Source organism: Piliocolobus tephrosceles, chromosome 1 (assembly GCF_002776525.5).
Source record: "Piliocolobus tephrosceles isolate RC106 chromosome 1, ASM277652v3, whole genome shotgun sequence".
NCBI classification, from domain to species: domain Eukaryota; kingdom Metazoa; phylum Chordata; class Mammalia; order Primates; family Cercopithecidae; genus Piliocolobus; species Piliocolobus tephrosceles.
Window position 1 is genome coordinate 63,626,354 of NC_045434.1, and position 26,211 is coordinate 63,652,564.

A 26,211-nucleotide genomic window follows, 5' to 3' on the forward strand; every position below is an offset into this window, starting at 1 on the left:
TGGTTTCACCAGGGCCCCATGGGATTTTGCCAAGTCAGTCCTCCTTTGTACTTTCTTGCTCAACTGGTGTAGAATTCTAGAATTCTCAGGCAGGAAGGGAATTCATGGCGGAGGGTGGGGTGAGGTGGAGGTCATGTCATACATCCTCCTAAGCAGACACATGGACGTCAGAGGCACCAGAGGGTTTCCACATTGACCTGCAGTCACCCATTTACACATTCCTCAATTCCAAGAGTTCAGGTATTCTTGCAAATGTCTCCATTTTTGCCACTGTAGCTTATCCTGAGCCCTTTCCTGTTTTTCCTGGAAAACAAGAAAAATGTTTGGAAATTTGTATATTGGGAATGGGCAGTTGTCTGTGTTCATCTGTCTTAAAAAGTTATTTGAAACATTGCCCTTTAAATGGCAAAATCATTTTCCTGATTTTTTTTTTTCTCAAGGACGTTTCCTGCTGCCTCCTTCAGACCTACTCTTATCACTCACAAACCCTTGAGGTTCCATGGCCCAAGGAGGACAGCAGTTGGCCATTTCAGGCTATGTCCCCACATGGATCAGGACTCCCTGGGACATGATGGGAGTCCGGAGAAGGTGTCATGGTTGTCAGGAAGTGCCACATTCAGGGATATTGACTTCTGGCTCTTTCTTCATATGGCTATGAGATGAAGCAATTTCTGAAGAGGTTTAAGATAAAAACCTTAGATGTCATCCAGCCTAATCCCTGATTTTACAGGCAGAAGAAGTGGATTTCAGAGCTAGCTAGTGGCAGAGCTGTGACTCACAGGCCACAAACCTCCTGACAGGCAGTCCTTTCTCAGAGAGCTCAGCACCTTCTGTGTTTGGTTGTGCTGAGGTGGAGTTGAAGGAGGAAGCAGGGCACACCTGCTGTAGGTCATGGGGTCAGATGACTTTCCCCAGACCTCTTGCTGTCTACTTCCCCTTTGAATTATCTTTGAGATGGGGTCTCACTATATTGTCTGGGATGGAGTGCAATGGCTCTTCATTCATAGGTGCAATGATAGTGCACTGCAGCCTCGAACTCCTGGGCTCAAGCAATCCTCCCCACTCAGCCTCCTGAGTCACTGGGACTACAGGGTGAGCCACTGTTGCCAATGACCCCTCCTCATTAACAGAGTACCAGGCAGAGTGGTGGTGTTCTACGGGACAACTCCATCACCTTCCCTGTCCAGAGAATACTACCGAGGAGCCATGAGGCCTCAGCTTCACTTGTAGACATGCCTTTACTTTTCTCTGAGCCTCTGGCCCTGCCCCTAACAGCTCTTGGCCTTATTTTGCCTGGCTGTAAAATGGGAAGAATTGCCCCAAGTTCCTTGTCTTCTGCTCCAAGGCAGTATATCTTAGAAATTATTTAAGTTCCTCAGAGAGATGGTTGAGGAAAGAGACTTGTCCAACAAGAGGGCATGATCCTCACGAGGTTGGGAGGCCAGAGCATTAAAATCCAACAGCTGCTGGCTGGTGAGTTATGACCCATAAGAGTCAACCTCCTGAGCCCTACTGTGTTAGACATTTTCCCCGAATTATTTTCACATAACCCTATGAGATAGGGCCTAACCTTATTTTAGTTTTACAGAGGGGAAACTGAAAGTCAGAGAGAACGCTGAAATAACTTGCCCAAGGTCATCCAGCTAAGTGGCAGAGCTGGGGTCCATACCCAGGAAGCCTGGTTCCAAGCTCCCATTCTTGGCTTCGTTGCCTCCCAGACCTAGAGGCGGTACTACAGAACAATGGTACATCTTCCTCCTGCCTCCACCTGCCCCACCTCCCGACCCCCACCAAAGGAAGGGATTTTGTGACTTGGGGATCCAGAGAGCGGGGATGATCTGTGAGATGTAGAAATAAAAGGATCAAGATCAAGTTTGGGAATTGCCGTGTCAGAGGAGTGGTTCATTTCTCTCTCTCCAAGCTGCCTAGTTCACATTCTTCACCTGGCTCACTGTTCCATCCGATCTTGAACTCGCTAGCCTGCAGGGGTCGTGTGCAAGCCCACACTCCAGCCTAGGCATCCCCTCTGCAAGGGAAGTGGTGCTGTTGTGGGACTGCAGTCCTTGCAGGCTTCAATTTGTATAGAAATGACAAGCACAGAGCAAAGGAAATCGGGGTTTAATTTTAAGCTCCCACCTTCCCACCCCCAAGTCGATTTCCTGTGACACCAATAAAAGCTTCAGGGTCTCTTACTTGCATTGGTCCTTTCCACAGCCAAAGTAATTATATATACATTTTTTTTTCTTAAAAGACAGTTCTGCCTCCCCTTATGTATGCCTCTGGGCCTCATAAAATCTGGCCACCCTCTTCCCCGATCCGATTTACCAAATGTCAGAGTCCCACAATGCCCTGAGAAACACCACTGTCCTCCTGGAGCTCTCCCACACAGTACAAGCCTTGATTGAGGGTGTGATTCGGTTCAGAGTAGCTGGGTTGAATTTTTGTAAAGAGGTTGCCGTGTGTGCACTTTTGCCGACCTCAAAGCCACCAGAAGGAGGGAGCTGAGTGCACCTTTTTGTAATGATGACTCTCTATGATTTTCTCCATCGAGCAGTGCTTGTACACACTGACAGGAGTCCAAGAATGTGCACTAAGGGAGCGTTTCCACACAGATCTGCATGTTCCTTACCTCTCACATGTGTATACACATATATCCGTGTGTGTGCCAGTGCTTTGGGGCTCTGTTCCATGGGGTGAGTAACTTCTGCTATAGGCACCGTGGATGTGGAGCCATTCTCTGGGACTAGAGATATCCAATTTATTTTAAGAGTCTGGAAGACTGGACTTCCAGACACCTATGACACCTTTGTCTGTCATAAGGTTCCTTTTTGACAGACTGCTGGCCAGATTTAGGGTAGACAGAGGGGTCACCAGACTGGAGATGCTCAGGGTGAGTGAGGGAGTGTAGGGTGGAAAGGAAGACAAATAAACCATATCTGCATACCCCTTCCCTATCAGCTCCCATACTGGTCATGGCCCATTTCTTCACACAAACAAGTCTTCACCAAGGTTGCTAACTGCAATGGTACAGTCCAGCTAGCTGTAGTAAAAAGGGGGAATTTGCTGTAAAGAGCCTGGGGTGTCTTGGAATATCTGTGGGATGGAAGCTGCTGCAGGACACTGAGGGATTGGAACCAGGAGTAGAAGTCATCAGAAAGCCAGGACTCAGCTTCTCGCTCTCTGAGTCCACATGGTCACACCTTTCTGCTTTCCTTGGAAGCTTTCTCTGCATCTCTTAGCAGTTTGCAGAGGATTGCAACTACACAGCTCTAGAGGCCACCAGTCTTTAATTCAAGGGACCAGCCAGGACTGACTAGTGCTCTAAAGTCCCAAGACCAAATCACTGGGAGACAGAGACCAACAGCTCAGCTTAGGTCAGTTGTCCACTTTCTAATCAGCTATAGCCAGGAGACCAGGGTCACATGGCTGCCAGTGGACCAAGTTCAGGGTGGAAAACATCATCAATGGTGTCCCAAGTTAAAGACTTGAAGACTCCTGATCAGTCCTATGGAAGAAGTGCCCTCTCTCCTGAATCCCCACAGCACTTTCTCTTCTTGGCATGTATTGCTTTCTATTTTGTGTTACTATTATTTTTATAAACATCTCATCCCCCTCCCACCTATCTATAAGCAAGTTTGTTTATCTTCATATACTTCGCAGCTTGTACAAAAAGGATATATTCAATAATTATCCAAAGTCATTGATACTCTTCAGATAAATCAATTTTCAGGACCTTAAGCAACTTGGGCAAGTGTTTCATTTCACTGAAAATTGTCCTGGCTTGATTAAATGCAATTAATTCAACCAATTTTTATTGAGTGCCTTCTACATACCAGACTGCCGAGGACACAACGCTGAACAAGACAAAGTCCATATCCCATTGACCTTCCAGTATATTGGTGAAGAACATGACAGTATTATTAGTTAAGGGTTGGCGAAGAAGTGCTGTAAGACCCCAAAGAGAGAGTGATTTACCACCCAGAGGAGGAGGGTGTGGTCAAGGGAGATTTTGCTGAGAACAGTGACACGTGACTGGACTTGAAGGGTGAATGAGAGTTTGCCAGGGAGAGTGGGAGCTGAGTATGTGAGTGTGTGTGTGTTTAGGGAACCGGGATGGGGAAAGGAGATAGGAATGATGGTGATCAAGCCCTTCCAGATCAAGTCATTTATCTGGAAAAAGATTTTAGGCATTGTGAAAGAGCTGCTGTGTCTGGAGGAAGGTGAGACATTTAGTATATCTGGCACACAAAAAATATGGGGAAAAGAATGGGGAAATTGGCCCCGGCCCTTCCTGGCCTTGTGTGCTAAGTCCGGGAGGCAGTGGGTAAGTAGACACTGCCAGTTGCCCTGGGGTCTGGAAGGCAATGACGTTGGCTGGGCATGAGGACCAGGCACAGCCTGGAGACCAGCTACCTCTGGCCAGAAACATATTCCAAAAGGCCTTAGGATGAGACTTTACTCCTGCCTGAGGTCATTGACCTCTGGCTCATGGAGGGAGATGGCTGGATGGTGAGATTCTGGTGAAATTTGTCACTCTCATATTGCAACCTTCCTCAGAAAGCACTGGATATTCTAACTTTCACTCTCGCCTTAGTGGAGTGGGATTTTTCTAAATTTTGCAATTGAATTTAAGAAATCAAAGAAAGTCGTCCATTTGTAGGAAAAAAAAAAAAAAAGCAACAGAAGTCTGCCTCCACACCCCTGTGTCTTTTGAATTACAAGCCTGTAGCCCATGGCCTTCTAGCCAATCATATGAGGGGGACTAGAGATGAAGGATTTCCATGGACTGCTCCTGCTCTGGAATGTTCCTCACAGATGACAGATCTGCTCTCCACTGTCCCCATGTGCCTAGGCAGGGGTGGAATGGAGGCAACTTCCTGGACCTTTCCCTGGCCAGGCTCAAGGTCATTGGCACCTGGTCCTCTTCTCTTTACAGCTCTGTCTCTGTGCCCTCCCAATTCCTGGTCAGCCTCCAGCACTGTTGGCCCACCTGTCTATCTCAGACCTCTATCGCTCTGGGTCAGTCTTAGACAAACTACTACTCCCCCTTCTCTGCCTGTCCAACATCACTCACCCTTCCAGTCAAAAGTCTGTGTCTCTGTAAAGGCTTCTCCATCCCACCTGAGTCAGACCCAAGAGCTCCCTCTTCTGTGCTGTCCCTGCACTTTTGATTCACTTCTATTATTACCCCCACTTCCTTGGAGGGCAGTTATTTGTTCTTATGTTCATATTCTTCTTATGTTCTTATGTTAAGTAGACTGAATTTCTTGGGGACTAGATCTTAATCATCTCTGTATCCCTGGTCATGAGCAACAGTGCCTGACACATCACAGACTCTCAGTACATACTCTATTTGTCAATGAAGCGTGATTATCTGGGTATCTTGACTGCTGGGGTTGAGGTAGGATGAAGGCAGCTTTGGGAAGAACTCCAATGAGCAGAAAAAGGGAAGGGACATTCCTGGTGGAAGAAACAGTTTGAACAAAGGCACTGCTGTGGAAAGGCACAGACAAACATGGGAGCCTGCAAGGAAGGAGGGGAAGGGAGGCTGCAGCACAGGGTGCTCTGAGCACTGTCCTGGGCTCCTTGTGCGCATCAGTGAATGTACCAGGCCTTTGCAGAAACTTGATGTATTGGCATTGATCCATAGAGAAGGGAACAGAGGCCCAGGAAGGTCACACAGCTCATGAGTTGGTGATGGAGATGGGATTAGACCATTCCATTAGACTCTAAAGTCCATGGCTTATTGGGGCCCTAGAGAACACTTAGTAATTCAGGTTGCCTGGTGCCTAGAGTAAGTGAGTAGGTTGTGAGAGGAGGTTAAGTGTGGAAAGGTGTACATGACAGAATTATATTATTCATAATATCTAGGGTGGTTTTTTTTTTTCCTGCCTTCCATGTGCCAAAACCTGGACTAAGCATTTTTGTGTATCACCTCATCAAAACGAACAGCACCTTTATCAAGCGATTACCCTTATTTTACAGATAAGGAAACTAAATGTCAGAGAGTTCAATAATTTTCCCAAGATCACACAGCCAATAAGCGATGGAGCCATGACTTACATTCAGGTCGTTTGATGACACAACCCAGACGAATCGGGAAAGAGCTTCATGGGTAAGTCGTGAGTCATAACTTAATTTCAATCCCTGGTGACATATTGGAGGTATAAATTTTCCTTTTTTTTTTTTTTTTTTTTTTTTTTGCCATAGGCAAGTTCCAAGTCTGGGCTTCACTTCCAACACTGTCCCTCCCTTCCCTGTACAGTTCTGCCCACTTGCCCTGTCTTCTTGCTCTGTCCTCTATGCCCACATGTATAGAATTGGATCCCCAAGCAAGGCTAACTGCTAGCCTTAAAGAAAGACCAATCTTCTGGCAGATAAGAAGGCCTGTTAAGGAAGATGAGGTGACAGGAAAGCAAGGGGAATGTCAGAAAAATAAGGGGCCTGGCCAATATCTCAAGAACAGATGCACCAGTGGCCCTGGAAGGGCAGAGGGGACGTCATTTCCTTTTCCAGATCCCTTTTTTCCTTTGAGGTTCAGTCCCAAATGGGTAAAGTTCAAATACTAGCCTTACTCAGAAATCCCTGCTTGCTCAAAAGGTGGATTTCCTGTCCTCACTCTGATCTTCAAAACGTCTTTTTGTGGGGCTTGAGAGTTTGCCTTTTTAAAACCAGCACCCCAGAGAGTCTACACATTGAGGGCCTTGCCTTCGGTAATGCAATTACATCCATGGGCTTTCTCTATTGCTGCTGAGAGAACTTGGAGTGCCAGGAAGTTGGGGTTGGACGCCTTCCAGTTCCTTGCCCTAATCAGAGGCATTGACCTCAGGCCCTGTGTAGGAGTCCCCATCTTTCGGAATTAGTGATGTGGTTAGAGTAGCAACGTGACTCTCTGTGGACGGAAGAAGGTAGGTCGGATGTGAGAGTCTCCCTCCATGAACATGTGTGCGTCATCTCAGTCAAAGCTTGTATCTTTACTCTCAAAAACAAGTCATTTTTGTTCCTGTCAGCATCTTGGCCAGCCCACAACAAAGAGTACAAGCTGGATGCTGTGCTGCAGTAAAGAGGCCCAGACACAGGCCTCAGGTGATCCTGTAGGGCATGGCTGGAGAGAACAGGAAAGGATTATTCCCCCAGGGGCTGATGGGGCTGCCTTCAGCAACATAAAAACATGCTTACAGAAAACTGCCAGAGGACATAGGAGTGATCTGCTTGCATGAGGTTTTTCAACCACCAGGAATGGGGTGACCTAGTCCAGAGCCCTCTAATATAAAGTGACTTTCAACCTGACTGCGCTTCAAAATAATCGGAAGCTTTAACAAATAGAGATGCCCAGGCCTCATCCCAGATGTAGCAAATTCATCTCTCAGGGATGGGGTCTGGGACTCTGTGCAAAGTCCCCAGGAATTCTGGAATAACTAATCTGGCATTGCTCCAGGAAATAGCACTTGGAAAGCACTCCAGTAAGGTGGGAGGGAAAATTATTCCAGCTTGAACACTACAATATTAAGTCATCCTTTCTCTCTTCGCCCTGTCTCTTCCCTTCTCTTTCTTGCTCTGTATAACATGGTATGAGGCTCAGAAGAGCTTCCTCTCTCATGTTTCTTGCAGGGCAGTACAGGGAAAGATGTAGCTGTGTAAATTCCAGGAGGGCTTCAACTATATTTAAATATGGGTTGCTTGCCACATTCACCTGCCTGTCAAGTCTGCATATAACAGCTGCAGAATGTGGCACCCAGGCCTTGAAAGTTGTGAAGCAAAATTGGATAACATCTGTCCGAGTCATAACAAAGAGGGTTCCTGTGCTGGGAGCGGGGGCTAATGAACCTGGAGATCCTTTCCAACACGGACATTCCCTGATGCCGATGATAACCTTTTCAAATGGTGGTTTTCTTGATTTTTATCTGTTTCTGGCACCTCCTTTGATTCCCTATATGATGATAACCCCCAGGTTGAGTGCAATGAAATAATTTAGGTAATGAGAAGCTGAAAGTTACTAGAGATGGAAGCAATTAGGGTGTATAAAGTGTGCATTGTGTGAGTCAAAGGCTGTGTCTTTAAGCAACAAGCTTTTATTGGTGTCAACATCTTTCTAAGCACAATGCAAACCCAATAAGGATGAGATTTGGGGTTTGAAAGTGTTTCCAACCAGAGATGCCTGAGAGAATGACCCAGGGATCAAACAGAGATGCAAGAGAGCAAGGTTTCAATGAAACTCACCTCAATCTGTTTCCTCAACTGCTTTCCACACCTTTATTTGCGGTTGGAGGAATAGAAAGTGGGCTTGGATTTTTCAATCTAAAATTCTCTGTTTGAGCCTGAAATTCTCTTACCTTATAGGAAGAGTAGCTGTATCTTTCAGGGATAGAATGAGTGCTAACTGCATGGGTGAAATTATCTGAATCCCAGAGAAATGCTCTTTAGAAGAATCCACCAGACTCCTTCCTTTCTAAATCATACCCTTCTTCGAAGTTCCCGTCAGTCCTTGGATCCTCTGTGGACACTGTTCTGATCATTCAAGCATGAAATGATCTCCTGCTGTCTGCATCCCTGGCTCTGATTCTAGAGTACACACCTGTATCGACACAATTTATTTGGCTATTAATCATGTATGTATTTCTGATAGTTCTCAGCTGCCTGGGATGGTTATTTACTTTTTTGTGCTAGTTTTACCTTCTCAATGGGACTTTGAGCAAATTAAGAGTGAAAACACATCTGTACCACTAGATTTTAGTGCCAACTTGTGCAGCCACTGCTCTAGGTCTTGATACAAATATATACCAGGTGGTAGAGGCTATAAAGACAAAGCAGGCTAAGGGGAGTTAAGTGATAGAATCAGGAAAATCATTGACCTGAAAAATGAATAATAACCTCATTTACTTTTTTCTGTTTATCAAAGAATGCCATGTGCTAGATGCTAAAACAATTTACGTGTGTGTGACTAGAGCAAGCCTTTATAAAAAGGAAACAATCCAAATGGAAGAAATATTTTGTCAGGCTGGAAAATACAGTTATTGAATTAAACTCCAAAATGCAAGCCATAGCTTACAAATGGACACTGCAGAAAACTGAAATGATGAGTAAAAGGCAAACTGAAGATAAATTTCCTAGAACACAAAAGTAAAAGATAAAGAAATGAAAATGAAAGAATAGAGTAAACATGAAATACAGATATCAAAGAGCTAACCTACACATAACAGGAGTTCCTAAAAATAATGAACAGACTCTTTTGGAGCAGAAGCCATATGTAGAAAATATAATGGCTTTAAGTAAAATCTTATTTTAAAAACTGAATGTGCTTACTGTATTCACCAGTAGTCTGGGTTGTGTCAGGGTCAGTTCAAACTGGCTTAAACGAAAAAGAAATTTTGCTGGTTCACTTAACAAAGTCCAAGGGTTCACTAGGAATCCATCCCTGCTGCTCTTGCTTTTCTCTAGGTTGCCGTCATTCTTGGGAGGGTTGTTCCTGTAGGGTGACATTCAGTATCTCCAGACTTACATTCTCCCAGCTTACCAATCCCAGTGGAAAAGAGAGTCCTAATACATGTGCCATTAACCTTGGGTTAATCCTCATTGATTTTGATTGGCTTGGCTTGGGTCATGTACTCACCCTTGAATCAATCTATGCAATTGAGAAGGGTTGTTGCCTTAATCTCAATGGCAGCACATACCCACTCCTGGGATGAGAGGATGGGTCAGCTTTGTCATATGGACTACAAATAAGGGAGAGATCGCCAGAGGAAAATGGGGTGTGCTTACGTAAATTGTCACTCATAACATGCACAACATATGCACTCGGAAAATACAGTTCCCAGGACTCTCCCTGAGCAAACTAGTAAAAAATGTATCACAATAAGGATAAATTAGAGTTGGTACAAATTATCACCCAGTCCTATCATTCTACCTCTGAAATACACTACAAATTGGTCCCCTTTCCACTATCAACCTGGTATGCTGTTAGTCCAAGTCAATATCATATTTTATCTGGACTACTGCCACAGCTTATTAACTTGCCTGTCTTTTCCACTCTTAGCCCTTCTAAGTCATTCTCTACATGTCACCAATAGTCTAGTAAACCAGATCATATCACTTTCTTGCTTAAAATAAATTTACAGTTTCTTATGGGTATTAGTTTGTTCTCCCACTGTTATAAAAACATACCCAAGACTGGGTAATTTATAAAGGAAAGAGGTTTAATTGACTCACTGTCCTGCAGGGCTGGGAAGGCCTCAGGAAACTTACAATCACGGCAGAAGTGGAAGCAAACACGTCCTTCTTCATATGGCAGCAGGAAGAAGTGCTGAGCAAAGAGGGAAAAGCCCTTTATAAAACCAGCAGATCTCATGAGAACTCACCCACTATTACTAGAACAGCAGCATGGGGGTAATGGCTCCCATGATTCAATTACCTCCCACCAGGTACCTCCCATGACATATGGGGATTATGGGAACTACAATTCAAGATTAAGTTTGGGTAGAGATACAGCCAAACCATATCCTACGGCATGCAGAGTCAATTCAAGCTCCTTGCTATGACTTTCAAGACCTTGCCTGATTCTACCTCTGCAGTTATTCCCAGCCCAGCCACACTATCCTCCACTCACCATGCTATAGTCACATAGCCACTGATCAGTTCTTGCTGTGCACATGCTAAGCTCCTTCTTCTCTCAGGGCCTTCACTCATGCTGTTCCCTAGACCTGGAACTCTCTTCCCCCAACCCTTTCTTTTCCTGGCTCCTTCTTTCTCATTACATCTCAGCTTACTTTTATCACCTCTTCAGATGTTTTCTGGCGTCACAATCTGCAAATAAGCTTCCTTTAATTTTTTTTTTTTGGCATCTTTATCTCAGACCACTAATCACAAAATGTAGCTATATATTTATGTGTTTACTTGTGTTACATTTGTCTTCTCTTAGAGTATGAACCCCAAAAAAGCAGGGGCCATGTTTAATTTATTTGCCACTGAATTCCCAGGTCTTAGCACAGTGCATGACACAGAAATGGTGTGCAATTTATATTTGTAGGAGTAAGGCAAGAAGAAACATTGAAATGGGGTAACTATATATAGAAACAAATATATAGAAATACGTTGTGGGAATTGATTTAACTATAATTTCTAAGGTGATGGTAAACATTTTTTTCTATTAAAGAGATGAACTATGGTGTTAAAAAATGGAGCAGAAAACATATTTAAAAGAGTAAATAAACACATTCAGTATATAGTGCTTTTGGTTCCTAATTTGGTGCCTTAAAAATTGATATAGGCCAGGTGTGGTGGCTCATGCCTGTAATCCCAGCACTTTGGGAGGCTGAGGCAAGCAGATCACTTGAGGCCAGGAGTTCGAGACCAGCCTGGCCAACATGGTGAAACCCTGTCTCTACTAAAAATACAAAAATTAGCCAGGTGTGGTGACACATGTCTGTAATCTCAGCTACTCTGGTGGCTGAGGCACGAAAATCACTTGAACCCTGAAGGCAGAGGTTGTGGTAAGCTAAGATTGCACTATTGCATTCCAGCCTGAGAAACAGAGTGAAACTCCATCTAAACAAAAACAAACAAACAACAGCAAAAAAAAAAAAAAAAAAAAAAAAAAACTATACCAAACAAAAGATACTGACTGACGTGATGTGAAGCTCTGAGAGTAAAATTAACTGTGCATGTAGAGTGACTGCGGCCTTGAAGGAAGGATAGAATTCAGAAAATTAGGGAGAGGTATGAAGGGAATTTTGTGTGTGTGTGTGTGTGCACACGCGTACATGTGCACACATGGTGGGGTGAGATAGGAAAAGATTAGGTAAGCAGAGATCTGGCACTGAGACAGAGTAAATGGAGTGAGGTGGGAGGGTGAGGAGCACCTAAGACTTCCAGGTACAAGAGAACTCGCGGTAGGTTAAATTCACAGAGAGTAATGTAGAAAGTGTTGCCATGAGGACAAAGCATCTACCTTGGAGGGGCTTGTTGTTATGTATGTGTGCCTACAGTTGACACAAGTCTTAGCAGGAGTCCTGAGAAAAGGCTCCCAGCCCATTTGGTCTGTGGACAATAAGGACCCCTTGTGGTGCAACAAAGAAGGTGAGAGACAGATGTAGTGAAGAGGCTGCAGGAGCTAGAGATGCTGGCCAGGAAAGGACAGCCTGGGTGGGGCATCATGAGTGAAGAGGGTGCCTGAGGATTCTGTATGACAGAGAAGGAAGGCAGAGGTTCTGGAAACAAACTTGTACTACTCCCCATGAACTCAGAAGCAGGTCTTGTTTAGGGGGAGAGAACAAAGCTGCTCTCTATTCTTGGCAAACAGTCTTTGTGTATGTTGATCATGTTGTCCCTCAAAGCAGCCCCTATGGGCATTGCTACCTGCAGACAGGAGCACCTAGGAGCAGTGAAGAGTGGTAGATAAAGCATTCCTAGGCAGCAGACCTGGGCTGGAATACTTGTCTCTGCTATTTACTATCTGTGTAAATCCAAGCTGGTTCATTATCTTAAGACTGCTCTCATCTGAAAGGAAGGGATAATAGTGCATGATTTCCACATCCCTATGTGAGATCTCCATATGTGATAGGCTTTGTAGTCTGTACTGTTAGTTTTACTTGGTGTGGGGTGGGTGGGCATGAGCTTCAGAAGATGCTGTCTGTGGGCCTGACCTACACTGGCTTTTCCTGCAGGTCTTCACTTTAGCTCAGCCTCAAAGGAAGACTCTGTTGGCCAACTAGGTAGAATATTTCTCTGCCCAGCCCACAGCTCTGGTAGGGACTTTAAAAGATGATTTTATACTGCACCACTGTAGACTGTAAAAGTACCATACCAATCTCTGGGCATCTATCTAGTTTTAGGAAAATCACCAGAAAAGGTGAATTTGTCCTCTTGATCGACTGTAAGTAGCATGTAAACTATAAGGTGGGTTGTTCAATTGGCACTAGATGGCACCATAGCAGCCTCAGTGCATTAAATGAGACCTGCTTCAAACAAGAAATATAGTAGCTGGGAGGTGGAGTTGGGCCCAGGATAATGATAAGGACAAATTTCCATTAGATGACTTGCAAGATACTGTCCTTCATTTATAATGAGTTTGACAGGAACTTCCCCAGACTCATCAGTGGATTGCATGTTGCAGCTGAGCAATCACCACCAGGTATAGAATCAACCATCTCATCCAAGTTTGCGAAAAACCTTATGACAACTTCGCTTGGGGCAATTTCCTTTAAGGGAATAAATTCTCCTTCCTCTCAAGACCCATCCCAACCTCTCTTTATTGCCACTAGTCTCACCATTAGGGTCGGATCTCACCTTTCTTTGGGGGTTGGAGGGCATGGACAAAGTCTGACTCAGAATAGTTTATACACTAAAAGAAGTGCAATACTGGCAGAATCTTGGGAAATATGTGTGAGAATAGATTCTAAGGGTGTTAGACCAAGGAAGATAGAATATAGCACTGGATTGGATTGAATTTATTGGGTATATTTATGAGACATTCTGGGTTTAGTGTGCTAGCTCTTGCAACTGAAAGTGGCTCTAAAATTTCTTGGTTGGCTGACTAAACCTTGGACTCAATGTTCAATAAGCCTGGAATGCCAGAACTTCCCTGACACAATGTAGAGGAAGGCATCCAAGATTCAAGGAGGAAGGAATGATGGAGTGACTTTATCACGTGAAATCTCTACATTTACCACACTTAAATCCATCCCCCAGAATGCCTAGAGGACAATCCCTTCACAAAGACATTGAGAAACATATTGACGAAGGTAGCACTTGCATCTCTGAAAAACTCTGTGGTGGCTGTCTTCTATAAGCCAGGAATGATGGTGAGACACCTCTACTGAGTTGGATCTGATTTTAATAGAAATGATGAGATTCCCATACAGCAGAGGCCAAATGCTATAATTTAACCATTAGAGACAAGGGGACTGCAAATACTGACATAGTTTGGATGTCTGTCCCCTCCAAATCTCATGCTGAAATGTGATCCCCAATGCTGGAGATGGAGGTGGGGCCTAGTGGGAAGTGTTTGACTCATGGGGACAGAGCCTTCATGAATGGCTTGGTGCTCTCCTCAGAGTAATGAGTGAGTTCTCACTCTATTTGTTCACACACAAGCTAGTTGTCTAAAAGAGCATGGCATCTCTCTTGTTTCCTATCTCACCATGTAACATGCCCCCTTTGCTTTCCACCAGATTGGATGCTTCCTGCAGCCCTCAGCAGAAGCAGATGCCAGTGCAATGCTTCTTGCACAGTGTGCAGAACTGCAAGCCAAAATAAACCTCTTTTCTTTATAAAGTATCCAGCCTCAGGTGTTCCTGTATAGCAATGCAAAATAGACTAAGACAAATACCATAAAAAGCAGAAAGGGCATAATGATAATCAAACTGTTTTGAAACCTAGAGATTTTTAGTGAGGCGAATTGATCATGGTGCATCTAGGAATGAAAAAGATGGCCAGTTTACTAAAATGTCATCTGAGCTATATAAAAAGTTTGGTGACCCCACCTCTAGTAAAAATACAAAAAAATTACCTGGGCATGGTGGCGGACACCTGTAGCCCCAGCTACTCAGGAGGCTGAGGCAGGAGAATAGCGAGAACTTGGGAGGCAGAGCTTGCAGTGAGCCGAGATCATGCCACTGCACTCCAGCCTGGGCGACAAAACCAAAAACTGGCAACCAAAAACTCGAGCTGCCTTTCATTCTATTTCCAGACCTAGGCCAGTCCCAGACTTAGAATCTCTTGACTGAAGGTGGACAAATGATGCATCCTGTGGATTTCAGTTAGTATCTTTCTCTAGCTATTCTCATGCTTGTTCAATGGCCCTGAGCATCAAGTGGCCATAATGTCAGGGATGGGGACTATGCATGGATTCAACAACATGGATTTACCCTAGTCAAGGCTTTTCTGAATACCAACACTGCTGAATGCCTAGCTTGCCAACTAAACTAAGCCTCTGTTACGGTACAACTCCCTAAAAGACCCAGCCAGCCCCCAGGGGCAGGTTGATTACAGTGCAACCCTTCCATCATGGAGGGAAGCAAAAATGTTTCTTTACTGCAGGACATATGAATTCTCAGTACAGATTTGTTATCCTGTCCAAAAATCTTCTGGTAGCTGTGACTACAAAATATGGTGTACTGCATACAACATTTCTTCTGATCAAGAAAGTAATTTCAAAAGAACTTCAGCAATGGGTTTATGCTCATGGAATTAACTGGTACAACCACATATCCTAATCCCCAGAAGCAGATGGCATAATAGAAAGATTTGATGGTCTACTGAAGATTCAGTTATGGTACCAGTTGGGAGATTACAGTCTGAAAGGATGGGGTTCTACATCAAATGATGTAGATTATACTTGGAATCACAGATAACTATATGGTTCCATATTTCCCATAGCCAGACTACACAGATCTGGGAATCAGGGGTGGAAGGGGGACTAGCTCTTCACACTTGCGCATCTCATAGCCTACTCACGGAATTTTTGCTTTTCATCCCTGTGCCTTTGAACTCTGTTGGTTTGGAGTCTTGATTCCTAAGGAACAAATGTCTCTACCAGGAAATACATCAATGTCCCATTGGTTTGGAAGATGAGACTACCATTTGGCCATTTGGGGCTCCTCATGGTGCCAAATCAACAGGCTAAGAAGAAGGTTACTGTATGACTAGGGCGACTGATTACCAAAGTGAAATTGGATTGCTGCCACTCCATGGGCCCAGAGAGGACTATATCTGGAAACCAGGGGGATTTTCTGGGGTGCCTGTTAGGATTTTCATGTCCAATAGTAAAAGTTAACGGAAGATGACAACTTCCTCAGCCCCTGGCTTTTAAAGGCATAACCACTGATGATTCAGACCCTTCAGGCCAGATGGATTACCCCACCACATAAAAAACCCCAACCATGTGAGGTGCTGGATGAAAGCAAAGGAAACATAAAATAGGCAGTGGAAGAAAGAAGTTATAAATATCAATTATGGCCTCATGACTAGTTACTTGTTTACTGTGTGTGTGTATTTGTATATATTAATTGTTTTATTTTTTCTTCTTATTCATATCATTTCATACAGGTCTTGTTGGAAGTTAACTTTGCAATTTGGTTTTTAGAAAACGTATTCAGATGGGACCGTGACTGAATTTGAGAATTAACATTTCTCAGAGATGGATACAATGATTTGAGACTTTATAATCCTGAATTTGGGGAGAAGGTGATACTCGTCTGTTTTATATGCTGAATAGTTGCATTTTGTTGGGAGGAAATGAATTGTTTGTGGTTGTATCAAAGTTCAAATTTTTGTGGAGCGGTGTAATGGATGCTAAATAGCCAAAGGGGAACTGTATCAGTTATTGCCTCTCAGTTCTAAACCCACCCTTCTATAGTCTGCTTTGTGATCCTAGAGCCCAGACCCTAAAAAACACATTTCTGCATTGCCAGTTGGCTCTGCCAATAGGGGCACTAGATGGAGACTTCAAAGCTGGAGGCAGAACAAGGGGTTTTCTCCTTTCTATATGCTTCCTGAGGGTTTCCTGTCGCTTGTGGTTCCTGTGAGTGTTACCCCAGAGAAGCTTTTTCATCATAACATTTTTTTTTTCCTTATAGCAGCAGCTAAATGTAGTTTTCAGTTTTTCTAACTTGCAGGATCAGCTTCATCATGTGTTCCTTGGGGACACCAGCAATAGCCAGTCAGTATCCCTTCTGCAGAGATTTGGGTCCTAATCCCCTGGATCCCTCCCTGTGAACTCAGACAACAAGCACCGGCCAAGCAATGCCTCTTACAGATCTGAGTTTCAGTTCCTTGGGGCTTCTCTACTAAGTTTCTAATTTTTAGTAATTTCAACCTTTTCTCTTTGCCTCTTGGCTCTCAGCAGTTGCAAACTTTATGATATTTTAGAGTTCTCTTTTAACTTTTTTTAGTTACTGTGGTTGTTAGTTTTATATATCAGTTTGGCTTGGCTGTAGTACCTAGTTATTTAATTAAGCACTAATCAGGTATTGTTGTGAAGGTATCTTGCAGAGCTACACTAAATTGACTTCAAGTAAAGGAGATGGCCCTCAATAGCGTGGGTGGGCCTCATTCAATCAGGTGAAAGACCTGAAGAGCAAAAACTGAGGTTTCCTGGAGGAAGAAGAAATTCTCAAGATTGCAAATTAGCTCTTCCCTGAGAGTTTCCAGCCTGCCAACCTACCCTACAGATTTCAGGCTTACTAGCCCCCATGGTTGTATCAGTTAATTTCTTGAAATAAATCTGTTTGTATATAGTAAGAAATGCTAGTTCTGTTTTTCTGGAGATCCCTGACTGATACAGTTATCTAGTTAGTATATTTGTACCTATTTACATATATTTAAATAACTGTTGTGGTTTCCATCTCCTGACTGAACTCTAAGTGAGTCAAGCAATGCACAATTGGAAGTTTTCAATAAAGACTCCTATACTAAGTGTAAGTTTGAACAGCAATTATGAGCAGAGATTGCAGCCAGTAAATATTAATAGAACATTGCTTAGGCAGAGAATATGGCAAACCCAAGTATGTAGGTTAGAAGAGCAGCAAGAGACAATGGTTAACACATAGAACAGGTAAGCAGCATTCTGCAGAGGATAATGGAGGGAATCAGAGCGCTTTGGGCCTGGCGCAGTGGTTCACACCCGTAATCCCAGCACTTTGGGAGGCTAAGGTGGGCAGATCACATGAGGCCAGGCATTCGAGATCAGCCTAGCCAATATGGCAAAACCCCATCTCTACTAAAAACACACAAAAAATTAACCAGGCATAGTGACAGGCACCTGTAATCCCAGCTACTTGAGGGGCTGAGGCATGAGAATCACTTGGACCTGGGAGGTGGAGGTTGTAGTGAGCCGAGACTATGCCACTGCACTCCAACCTGGGCAACAGAGTGAGACTCTGTCACACACACACACACACACACACACACACACACACACAATTCACTTTGAACATATGCAGAGTGGAAGCACAACTACTTTCTATGAATAGCAGTATGAGTACTACTAGGACAGGACTATGTCAATGCAGAAGAAAAAGAGAATGGAACACCTTGGGTCAAATAGAAGATTAGAAGTTAGAAGAGAGGAAACCACCCTGGATCACAGCAGAAGTTACTTACTGGAGACAGTTCTGTGTCACTAATCATCTGAGACCTTAGAGACCTAAAACAACAACAATCATTTATTTTGCTCACAAATATACAATATGGGCAGGGCTCAATACAGATAGATCATTTCTGTTCCATATAATGTTAGCTGAAACAGCTCAATGAGGACTGCCAGATCCACTTTCAAGATATCTCATTCATATGACTGAGGCTGGCTCTCTGGGAGCTCAGTGGGCTATGAACCTCTTTCCCATGTGAGTCTATCTCCAGGATGTTTGTGATCATTTATGGCTGGGTTCTAAGAACAAACAGCCTGAGAGAGAAAATGAGAAACTGACAGAGTCTTAATGTCTGGACCAAAAAAACTTGGTTCTGCTACATTCTATCAGTTAAGTGGTCACAGAACTCAGATTGGAGGGCAGGAGATATAGACGTCATGTCTTAGTGGGAAGAATGTCAAAGAATTTTGGGACCATGTTTTAAAATGGCCACAGAAGAAATATTAGAACAGGCAGCCAAAATTTTACTCTTGAGAATTCCTAACTGGCCAAGTTAACTGCTAAATAAAGTGTATGTAGTTCTCTTTGGCTTGGGTGGCTTTAGTTATCCACCATGGTTATCCACCTTGGTTTTGGAGATTAACATCAGCAAAAAAGGAGTAGCATAATCCTATATGAAACATAGTCTTGGTAAGAAAATAACACCAAGCAAGTTATAACCAGACATTTCTTAAAAGCAGCTATATAAGAGAGACATCCATGGGGAAAGTAAGAAAGATGAAAATGATAGCAAATTTCTCACTGGAAGCAATGCAAATAAGAAGACAGTGAAGTAATATCTTTAAAGTACAGTAAGTCCCCACTTAACATTGTAGATAGGTTCTTGAAAATGGCAACTTTTAGCAAAACGATGTACAGCAGGCCCTTGAATAACGTTGTTTCCTTTGACATTGCTGCATTATAACATTGATGAGAAAAAAATGCTTTTATTGTAGGTCGTTTTGTTTCAAGTTGCAGTTTTCAAGAACCTACCAATGAAGTTAAGTGAGGAATTACTGTACTGAAAGGAAAAAACCTGCCGGCCTAAAATTCTATACCCAGTGAAATTATCTCTGAAAAATAAAGAGGAAATAAAGACTTTTCAGGCATATAAAAGTTGAAAAAGTGCATTGCAAGCAGACCTGCCCTACAAGAAATGTTAATGTCCTTTAGGCAGAAAGAAAATGATATCAGATGGAATTTTGAATATACACAAATAAATAAAGGGCACTGGATATGGTACTACATGGGTAAGTGTATAAGATTTTTAAAAAATCTTTAAAATATAATTACTTTCAAAAATAATATATTTTGGAATTTATAAAATAGGTATAGGTAAATGTATGAAAATAATAGCATAAAAGCTGGGAGTGAAGAAATGGAAGTACACTATCATAAGGCTTTTATACCTTACATGAAATATATAGTATGATTTGAAGGCAGACTGTGGTGAGTTAAAAGTATAAGGTATATACGGAACCCTAAAGCAGCCACTAACATAATAAAACAAAGTTATATATAATAAGTCAACAAAGTAGATAAAATGGAATAATGAAAATACTTAATGAAATCAAAAGAAGGCAGAAAAAGGGGGCAAATGTATTAAAAAAATAGATGGTACAAATAGAAAATAAATAGCCAGAGGATAGCCCCAAACCTCGCCATATCAATAATCACATTAAATACAAATGGCCTAAATATGACCATTAAAAAGCAGACATAATCAGATTGAATTTTTAAAAAAAATACATGGGTACAAACTATATGAGAAACATACTTTAAAAACACAAATAGGTTAACAGTAAAAGAATGCAGAAAATGGAGAAAGATATACTATGCTAATGAAACTGTCCCTCAATGAGTTAGAGAAACCAATGACTAAATTCTTGGGTTTATAGGATAGCAGGTAAGAAAAGAAACAACTTGCTGAAAAATTGAAACTGAAACTGTGCACCAAAGAGTAAGAAACCAGTAACAGAAATTCTTGAGTTGGCAGGATATCAGATAAGAAGCAACTTGCTAAAACGGTGAAACTCCCTCGGCTTGTGATATCAAGAAAAAAACTGACTGAATCAGTTGGAACCGAAATGGTCTACTGGAGTTTGCACAGAACGAGCTTGCTGACATCACAGCCTAAATTTCCACCCTATGTTTCATACTAACTCCTCCGAATTTGCACATATGACCTGTGAGTTAACATGAGGGGATAACTGCGCATGCCTAAGGACTTTCCGGACCTCCCCTTTTCTTCCACCAATCACCTACTAATCTCAGAATCCACCCCCTGAACTTTTCCTGATAAAAATATTGCCTTGAAGCCAGCACAACGAGACAGATTTGAGCTTGACACTCTTTTCTTGTGAGTCAACTCACAATATAAAGCTTTTCTTTTCTCAAAAACTCAATGTCATAATATTGGCTTCTAGCACATCCAGCAGCAAGCCACTTTTGTGCAGTAACACTAATAATGGTCAAAAGAAAGCTGGCTATCATATATGTCTACCTATTTATCTAGAGGTATAAATCTTACCTATATCTATATCACACATATTTCAGAGAGGCATATTACCAGGGATAAAGAAGGTCATTTCATAATGATAAACAGGTAAATTTATCAAGAGGACATAACAGTCTTAAGTGTTTATGCACCTAATAACAGAGCTTTAAAGTAGATAAAACTTCATAGAACTACAAGGAGATATAGAAAATTTTACAATTATGGTAGAAGATTTCTTTCTTTTTTTTTTTTTTTAATTTGAGACAAAGTCTTTCTCTGTTGCCCAGGCTGGAGTACAGTGGTGCAATCTTGGCTCACTGCAACATCTGCCTTCTGGGTTCAAGCAATTCTTCTGCCTCAGCCTCCTGAGTAGCTGGGATTACAGGTGTGTGCCACCACTACCAACTAATATTAGTATTTTTAGTAGAGATGGGGTTTCACCATTTAGTGGAGACCAACCATGGTCAGGTTGGTCTCAAACTCCTGACCTCAAGTGATCTGCTGCCTGCCTCAGCCTCCAAAAGTGCTGGGATTGCAGGCGTGAGCCACCACACTCGGCCAATTATGGTAGAAGATTTCAATACCCTTTTCTCAATAATCCTTAGAATAAGTAGGCAGAATTAGCAAGGATGTAGTAGACCTAAATAACACTGTCAACCAAGTTGACCTAATTAACATATATAGAACACTCTACCTAACAATATTAGAATGTTCATCTTTTTTGAGTGCAAACAGAATCTTTACCAAGATAGACCATATTCTGGGCCATAAAACAAATCTCAGTAAATTTAAAAGGATTCAAGTCATACAAAGTAGGCTCTCTGAATATAATGGAATTAAATTAGAAATCAATAGCAGAATGACATTTGGAAAATTCCAAAATATTTGGAAACTAAATAACATACTTCTAAATAACCCTTGGATCAAAGAAGAAATCAAAAGATAAATTAGAAAGTATTTTGAAACAGCAGGCATGGTGGCTCAAGCTTGTAATCCCAGTACTTTTGGAGGCTGAGGCGGGTGGATCACCTGAGGTTGGGAGTTCAAGACAAGTCCGACCAACATGGAGAAACCCCATCTCTACTAAAAATACAAAATTAGCCAGGTGTGGTGGCACATGCCTGTAATCCCAGCTACTTGGGAGGCTGAGGCAGGAGAATTGCTTGAACCTAGAAGGCAGAGGTTGCGGTGAGCCAAGATCATGCCATTGCACTCCAGCCTGGTCAACAAGAGTAAAACTCCATCTCAAAAAAAAAAAAAAAAAAAAAAAAACGTAATTTGAACCAAATGATAATGAAAATATCATATGTAGAATTTGTGGAATGCTGCTAAAGCAATACTTAGGAGAATATTTATAACACCAAATGCCTATATTAGAAAAAATTTCTCAATCTGATAAAGGGCATTTATGAAAAGTCTATAACTAGCATAATACTTAATGGAGAAAGACTGAAAACTTTCTCTTTCTTCCTAATATCACAAACAATACAAGGATGTTCACTCTCACCACTTCTATTTAACATTGTACTTGAGATTTTAACCACAGCAATAAGGCAAGGAAACAAAAAAGGCATCCAGATTGGAAAGAAAGAAGTAAAGCTATCTTTATTCAGTCTATATAGAAAATTCTATGGAATCTTAAAAAAATTCTGAAATTGTTAAGTGAGTCAAGAGAGGTTGCAGAATGCAAAACTAATATATAAAAAATGATTGTTTTAAAATATACAAAAATCAAGTTTGAGGCCGGGGACAGTGGCTCATGCCTATAATCCCAGCACTTTGGCAGGCTGAGGCAAGTGGATCACTTGAGGTCAGGAGTTCAAGACCAGCCTGGCCAACATGGTAAAACAGCATGTCTACTAAAAATACAAAAATTAGCCAGGCATGGTGGCAGACACCTTTAGTCCCAGCTACTTGGGAGGCTAAGGCACGAGGATCACTTGAACCCAGGAGGTGGAGGTTGCAGTGAGCCAAGATTGTACCACTGCACTCCAGCCTGGGCAACAGAGCAAGACTGCATCTGAAAAAAAAAGAATCAAGTCGTGTATACTAGCAATGGACAATCAGAAACTGAAATTAAAAACACTATTTACAATAGCATAAAAATTTGAAATACCTAATAAGGTTTTACAAAAACTGTAAAAGGCCTGTATTGTGAAAACTATAAAACATTGCTGAGAGAAATTAAGGAAGGTCTAAATAAATAGGGAGATGCACCTTGTTCATGAGTCAGAAGACTCAAATAGTTAACATAGCAATTCTGTTCATCTATAGATTCAACAAATATGAGTCAAAATCCCAGTAGACTTTTTATTTTATTTTTTTTCTTTGAGACAGGGTCTCACTCTGTTCCCCAGTCCAGAGTACAGTGGTGACTACAGCCTAGACATCCTGGGTTCAAGTGATCCTCCCAAATTAGTTTCCTGAGTAGCTGGGACTACAGGAGTACCCTACCAAGCCTGGCTAATTTTTTTTTTTTTTTTTTTTTTTTTTTTTTTTTTTGTAGATGGGGTTTTACCATGTTGCCCAGGCTGGTCTCAAACTCCTGGGTTCAAGTGTTCCTCCCATCTCAGCTTCCCAAAGTGCTGGGATTACAGGGATGAGCCATGGTGCCCAGCCTGGGCAACAGAGTGAGATCCTGCCTCAAAAAGAATAAAAGAAAAAGTCTGCTGATATTTTGACTGTTATTTTTTGAATCTACAGATTAAAAAACAAATCCCAAAGTTTTCTGTGTGTGGGTAGAATTTGACAAGCTCATTCTAAAATATGTAGAAATTCAAAGGACTAAGAATAGTTAAAAACCATTTTTAAAAAGAATAACAAAGTTGGAGCCTAACACTTCCTGATTTCAAGATGTACTACAAAGGTGCAGTAATCAAGGCAAATAAAGACAGATAAATGGATCAATGAAACAGAATAGAGGCCAGAAATAGGCCCATACACATATGGACAACTGATTTTCAACAAAGGTGTGAAGGCAATCAATGGAGAAAGGGCAGCTTTTTCTGCAAATGGGGCTGTAACAATTGGATATTATATGAAAAAGAAAACTTGGATCTTTACCTTGCACCATATACAAAAATTAGCTAAAATTGAATCATAGACTTAAATGTACAATCTAAAATTATAAAGCTTTTGGAAGAAAATATGGAAGAAAATCTTTGTGACTTTGGCTTAGGCAAAAAGTCCTTAAATATAGCATCAACAGCAAAATCCATAAAAGAATCAATTGATAAATAGGACTTGGCCAAAATTTAAAACTTTTGCTTTTCAAAAGGCACTGTTAAGAGAATTAAAATACAAACCACACACTATTCACAACTGCAAAGACTTGGAACCAACCCAAATGTCCATCAATGACAGACTGGATTAAGAAAATGTGGCACATATACACTATGGATTACTATGCAGCCATAAAAAAGGATGAGTTCGTATCCTTAGTAGGGACATGGATGCAGCTGGAAACCATCATTCTCAGCAAACTATCGCAAGAACAGAAAACCAAGCACCACATGTTCTCACTCACAGCTGGGAATTGAACAATGAAATCACTTGGACACAGGAAGGGGAACATCACACATTGGGGCCTGTTGTGGGGTGGGGGGAGGGGGGAGGGATAGCATTAGGAAATGTACCTAATGTAAATGACGAGTTAATGGGTGCAGCACACCAACATGGCACATGTATACGTATGTAACAAATTTGCACGTTGTGCACATGTACCCTAGAACATAGAGTATAACAAAAAATAAAATAAAACAAAATACAAGCCACAGATTAGGAGAAAATATTTGCAAAGCGTATACCTGATAAAAGACTTGTATCCAGAAAATATATTCTCTAAATTGCATAATAAGAAAATAAACAACTCAGTCTTAAAAATGGGCAAGACATTTGATTGGACATCTCATCAGAAAAGTTATACAGATGGCAAATAAACACATGAAAAGTTATTCAATGATCTGAGTCATTAGGGAAAAATGCAAATTAAAGCTACAAGATATACCAACATTGAAATGTATTAGAATGTCTAAAATTTAAGAATATTGATCACATTGAGTGTTGGTGAGGATAAGAGGAACAGGGGCTTTTACAACATTGTCAATGGGAAAGTAAAATGTTACAACCATGTTGGAAAAGAGTTTGGCAGTTTCTTAAAAAAATCAGACAGCAGACACCAGGACTCCCACATGGTGTCAGTCATACCATGAAGGAGAAAGAACTTATGGATATCTCACTAGGGAAGCCACCAAGCTAGATATTGATGCAAAATTTCACCCCTAAAGGCATTGTTGAAGTGTTTCAAAGAGGTTAGTATGTCACCGTGAAGAGACAAGCATCACTGGAGAGTTTCTATGGTGCCAGCAGCTTAGTGCCTTTCAGCGACTGCCTTTCTTACAAGGGACTCAAACATGAGTGGCCATGCAAGTAGCACTAAGGAGGGGTCAGTGTGGAGGGGTACTCTACACTCCTGACCATGACTTCCTTGGCCCAGCACCCTATAGTGAGGAACCCGGTCATTGCTGAATACTTTCATATCCTAATTGAGAATTTAAAAAATAATAACAATAAATCAGACAGGCTGGGTGCAGTGACTCACGCCTGTAATCCCAACACTTTGGAAGGCTGAGGTGGGTGGATCACCTGAGATCAGGAGTGCAAGACCAGCCTGACCAACATGGTGAAATCCCTTCTCTACTAAAAATGCAAAAACATTAGCTGAACATGATGGCATATACCTGTAATCCCAGCTACTCGGGAGGCTAAGGCAAAAGAATCACTTGAACCTGGGAGGCAGAGGTTGCAGTGAGCCGCGATCGTGCCATTGCATTCTAGCTTGGGCAATAAGAGAAAAACTTCATTTCAAAAAAAAAAAAAAAGAAAAAAAAAGAGAGAGAGAGAAAAGAAAAGAAAAGTCAGACAGACATCTGTTATATGATCCAGCAATTTTGCTCCAAGGTATCTACCCAAGAGAAAGGAAAGCATATGTCTATTAAAAAAAACCTTCTCCAGAAATGTTTGTAGCAGCTTTATTTGCAATAGCTCTAAACTGGAAATAGCTCAAATGTCCATCAGAAGGAGAATGGGCAAACAAATTGTGGCATAGCCACATAATGGCTATTACTAAGCATTAGAAAGAAATGAACTGGTCATACATGCAACATCATGGACAAATCTCAAGATAATTATGTTTAGTTGAAACCAGACAAAAAAGACTACATACTGTATGATTCTATTCACATAATACACTAGAAAACCCAAATTAGTCTATACTTTCAGAAAGCAGATTAGTGCTTGCCTGAGCAGGGTTGGAGTGGGGATGTGGGTGAGAGGGCAGGAGAGAAGGATTAAAATGGAGCAGGAGAAACTGCTGGGGCTACTGAGTATGTTCACAGTTTAATTGAGGTGATGGTTTTATGGGTGTCTGGATATGCCAAAGCTTATCAAATTGTACACTTTCATTACAATAAAGAGCCCATTTAGAAGTTTATAAAGAAAAGTGAAAATTGTCCCTCTGCTCCAGATCTTACTTAGGTTTAGAGTTTGGTATTTCTCTCCCTCCCTCCCTCCCTCCCTGCCTCCCTCCCTCCT

General features: G+C 41.9%; 1 protein-coding gene across 1 annotated transcript in view; it reads left to right on the top strand.

Annotated features, from left to right (window-relative positions):
• The first annotated feature begins 2,564 nt into the window (after positions 1-2,564).
• Positions 2,565-26,211, top strand: part of IL19 (interleukin 19) — a 48,337-nt gene continuing 24,690 nt past the window's right edge. The window contains exon 1 of the mRNA XM_023187028.1: positions 2,565-2,693. The gene's annotated coding sequence lies outside the window, so the exon portion shown is untranslated. The remainder of the gene's footprint in view (positions 2,694-26,211) is intronic.